This window comes from Diadema antillarum, unplaced genomic scaffold (genome assembly GCF_040938485.1).
Source record: "Diadema antillarum isolate AM-2024a unplaced genomic scaffold, OU_Dant_1.0 scf00000163, whole genome shotgun sequence".
In the NCBI taxonomy this organism is placed as follows: domain Eukaryota; kingdom Metazoa; phylum Echinodermata; class Echinoidea; order Diadematoida; family Diadematidae; genus Diadema; species Diadema antillarum.
Window position 1 is genome coordinate 2,066,813 of NW_027271052.1, and position 5,454 is coordinate 2,072,266.

Here is a 5,454-nt window from a genome sequence, read left to right on the forward strand (position 1 = left end):
TTAGGAAAATCGTAAATAATATTTTGTTCTTAAATTTATCTCATGAATCCTTAAATTACTAAATAAGAAGAGTAGAATAAAGAAATTCTGTTTATTTAATCATCTTTATGTCATTACTTCCTATGTCGTTTGAAGTTTAAGCTGACAAAAAATGGTTATTTCCCCTTTAGTTTCCAATTTTCTTTTTGTTTGAAGTTATAAAGAGATAAAGAGAACAAAAACTTGTTTTTGCTATTTTATTCATGTCTCTCATTGTGTTAAACTGGCTTTTTGTTGTCATTGTTATCTTGAAGGGCATTGCCAAATGAAAGACAACCTATCAAATTTTGCAATTTTTACTTTTGTGCCTTGGCGGACTAAAATGAATGTGTTCACTCATGCGTAAAGTTTACTTTTGTATTAAACTACTAACCTGATAGCCAATTAAATTACCTTTAATATGCCATATAATACATTGATTTTCACCAAAATCCTCTATGAAAAATATGACCTCGAAAAAGTGTTTGATTTCTTTTTTTTTTTGCTGAGTGTATAAGCCCTATGATACGCCCCTTACATCTAATGAATGCATTTGGAGTGCTTTGACGAAATGTAACTATCTTAAAACTGAAATAGAACACGGGGAACAAATTGATAACGTTCTCTTCTAGAATGGTTCAAAGATTACCTATCGAATAGAAAGCAATAATAGTTATGTGTACTATGAATATATCAACTCTGAAGTATTACCTATACAATGTGACGTCCCACGAGGATCCATATTGGGACCGCTACTATTTCTGGTGTATATAAATGATATTTCTAACTCATCTATGTTACTGCAATATATCATGTTTGCCGATGACACCAACATATTCTGTTCCAATTCTGATTTTCATTCCCTCCTAAGAACTCTGAATACTGAATTGCCGAAATTATCTACATGGTAAACCATTGCTTCAAAGATTACTTATCGAATAGAAAGCAATATGTGTACTATGGATATGTTAACTCTGAAGTATTGCCTATACAATATGGCGTCCCACAAGGATCCATATTGGGACCGCTACTATTTCTGGTGTATATAAATGATATTTCTAACTCATCTATGTTACTGCATTATATCATGATCATGTTTGCCGATGACACCAACGTATTCTGTTCCAATTCTGATTTTGATTCCCTCCTAAGAACTCTTAATACTGAATTACTGAAATTATCTACATGGTTTAAGAGTAAAAGATTATTACTCAACTTAAAAAAGACAACTTTTATTTGTTTTCATAATAAGAAGCATAGAAATGAAATGCAATATTTGAATATTATGGTAGATGGTATACCATTGGAACAAAAAGAAAGTATCAAATTTCTCGGAATTTACATAATTGAAAATATGAAATGGAACACTCATGTGCAATACATCTCTGATAAAGTGTCTCGCAACGTTGGTATACTCCATAAGCTTAAGTATTGTGTCCCTAAGAATATTTTATTTATGTTATATAACTCGTTGATATTATCGTACATTTCATATTGCACCATTGTATGGGCAACTTCAAAAAGTCACATTGATAATAAAATTACTTCTACAAAAGAAAGCTATACGTATATGCACCAACTCAGGCTATCCGGACCATTCAGATCCTTTTTTTTTGTGGCAGAATTAAAAACACTCAAGGTAAATGATATTACTTTTTTTTTGGTGCAAAATTCACTCTTTATGTTTCGTTTACATAATGGTCAGTTGCCATCTTCTTTCTTCTCACTATTTTAATTATTACCAAATGTGTTTAATGATTTATTCGTATTAAATAGTACTGTTCATGCGTATGATACCCGTCAGAAAAACTCACTGCGACAACCAAAGGTACGCACAACATTAGCCCTGAACTCATTCCAAGTAAAATTCCCAAAACTATGGAATGCTCTTCCAGAAGATATAAAGCATAGTTCTACTTTATCACGATTTAAGCGATTGTCCTTTAATATGCTCCTTCCGAGGGAAAATTGACAAAAAAAAATCTATTGTCATCCTAGTCACACTTGTACTCACATGAATGAAAGTCATTGCTTCCGAGCACTACGTCTATAGTCCATCTATCGCTTATATACTCCCACCTTTCCAATCATACTCACCTTGTTTTCTACTCTTCTTTCATCTCTCCTGGATTTTCGCTGTTGTTTTCCATGGTATCTGTGCATATATATATCTATATATGCATGCTGTTTTTTCCCTTTCCCATTCCCACCAAACCAAATGTACAACCTTGAAATGTATATTCTTTTGCTTGTTTGTTTTACATGTATATTAATATTTAAGCATTACTGGGGCCCCTATTCATGTTAAGCACTGCTTCTCCTTGGGTTCCCACCATCAAGTTTAATTGTGTTCTGCTTTGTTTTTGTCTATTTTGTATAGTTATGTATTTTGTGTATCTTTTTTTATTGTATACTCCTAAATTGATGGTGAATAAACTGAACTGAACTGAACTGAAATGAACTATTTCTATTTAGTGTCACTTACGTACTTCCGGGATTAAAAAAAAAAGTGTGGGAGCCCAAAATGATGACAAATTATGTATTCCTTTGTATGATGCACAAAAAGTGTGGGGGCCCGAGCCCCCACAGCCCCCACGGTTCCGCCGGCCATGTGGCAGGTCTCATTCTACGTTTTGGACATCTGATGTTACCTTAGCTTTTTTATCATTATGATGCATAAATCAGGATACATGATTTCATTTTCATTATCTTATTGCAAAGGAAGCATTACGTTATAAAGAGATTGCTGAAACAGGCGATACATTAACCATGATGAAAGGGCTACCTATAGAACGTCAGCCCCTTGACATAACTTATTATTACTGATTAAAGCATTAGAGGAATGAAGTGAAAACATACAGAAATTCGTGAATTTTATTATCGTTAAATGAATAAAACATTTTTTTTTAAATGAGCACTCCCTGAATTCTTCGTCCTAAATAACACTTAAATTTATACAAACTCTGTTTTGCATTTTATTGTAGTACGGTACCATAGAAATCTAGAGACTATACCCACCTTGGAATCTGACGGTACCCGAAAAAGAGAAGACGTGGAGAAATTCTGCTTGGAAACTGTTCATCTTTAGCCCTTTACTTGAATATCGAACATTCCTTCTGGTAATCGATACAGGATACAATCTGCGGGATTACATTCAAAACGAAACTGGGTGTCATCAGCATTATAAAAAAATCTTTTGAACCCCCAATGAATCTATTAAAGTTCCCAAAGGCGATATGTACAATGAAAACAAGTTAGAATGCCTTTATTCTGGTGAAAAACAAGTATGAGTGTTGGAAATGTGCTGTATACACCATGATGGGGGTATATAAACCCTATCTTTATACTAAATCCTCAAAGAAATGTGGACTTCAATAGGTGAAATGACGGCTGTTCATGCAAAAAAGACACATTTTTCGTAGGATGTACACTGCCCCAACAGCTACGACGTTCAAACTTAGATGTTGTAGCACGTATCAATCATCACGACATGCAGGTATTTATCCTTTTAATGATTTCACTTTTTGCTGGAGAACGTTTATGCTGAGCTGTGATTCCATCAAAAGTTTGTTCACATCATTATTTTCTTTCTCACCTCGAAAATGCAGGATGTTGCGGTTGATTTGGATGTTACTTTGAGTTCCACACGCGCGTATGTATAGGTAAGCTATATACTGCATGTTTTATTTACGACAGATGGAGCCCCTGGCTAAAAGCTATAGGTAATGATTACTAGCCCAGCTTGAAGCTAAAAAATTAGGCAATAATTACTGGCCCATGCAGCAGCTTGAAGCCGAGCTCATAGATCGTGTTATAGGCTCATGGAATCTTGCTACCCCCCCCCCCCCGTTTGTCTGTCTGCAGGTCTTTCTATCTGTCTTTGTCTGTCTGTCTCTCTTTTCTTCAAAGCAATGTTAAATATGAGTGATGGGCCCAAATCACGAAAAGAGAGGAAAAACAGAGAAAACGCCAACGATCCAATAATAATGTCATTACCAATATGGAGCTACAACAGTTTGTTAAATTTTGGGCTCTGATCTTCACCTGTCATGGAGGGCATCAAGAGTAGGATAGTCTATTCGTCTGCTAGCTCACTATAATCATAATAATCTGATTTTTGTAAGCAGACATGCAATGCATAAAGTTGATCCCATAAAATGTATAATGAAATGTAGGCCCTATATACTGTATAGGTCTACATCAGAACTACAAATTAATACCAACATCTGAGGGAGCCAATAAAAGTAATTGACTGTCTGGTGAGCGCCTATCTACATCATACCAACAGTTAGGCCCCTACTTCATTTCACGCATCTCTACCAACTTAATCATTTCGTAAAGTGTCTTTAAGATCCGCTGTAACAACAGAAGTATACATTCACTTATTTCCATGATCGTTCTATGAAACAGAAAAATTTCCTATAGGGCCTAGATAGGGATAAAACTCTCATATCCAATTAGAGGGTGTATCAAGGCGTTTGTATAGGCCTACTATATAATTATTGCTAATCTAGGTTTGCTTGTGTGTTAAGCAAAGATCCTAGGATCTTTGGTGATAGTGGTATACAATAGGACAAAACGAAGAAAACCTTGCTACCTTGGGCATATGTAAAACTGGGCAAGCACAGTGCGCGATGGATAGACTTTTTTTTCCACACTAATGCAATCTTGTGAAAAAAAAAATGTTCATTCATCCGCCCCCACCATTGCCCCCCCCCCCCCCGACTACATGGTAACTGTTATTTTTTTTCAAAACTTTATAAAAGTAATGCCAAAACCTATGAATTTACACACGGGTGACTCGAGATCCAGCAGGAGTAATCATACTGTAGGGCTCACACCTGTAAATAAAATGGAATGTCCGAGACCCCTTCACAAATTCGTACCAAAGATACCAAAATAAATTGAAGAAAAAATCAATAAAAAGTCAGTGATGTAGTTTGGCAAAAAAACTGAATAGCTGTAGCTGTAAATATTGAGTATGAATTCCTCTACAAACTGCACTTTGGTTGGAAGATGAAAGCTTTTCTGATGGAAATTGAGGGGACTAAGGGTACGTGTACGGAAAATAGGTGATTTTTTGAGTGACAAGAACCGTAGTCTGGCTTTGCGGACCCTTTGGACAGAATTTGAGCAGAAGAACCCACCCTGGAAATTTGATGGATGAAAGGATATATCTCACTTATCCAGGTTAGTGAAGATGAAACACCGGAATTTCTCCAATGCAGCTATTTTACAGAATTTTTTGAAATTTGAATGTTAACACACGTCTCTATGGGGAATTACGAGTATTTACCCGTGTGAGCCCCGATCAATAGTGTGAGAGGCAGGCAACGTGGAACCGGAAGTTCCGAGTCCGTATTTGCTCATGTCTACGTCTCTGAGCTAGCTGTGCATGATGTGTTCACTGTACTGCGCATTATGCATGCACAACGT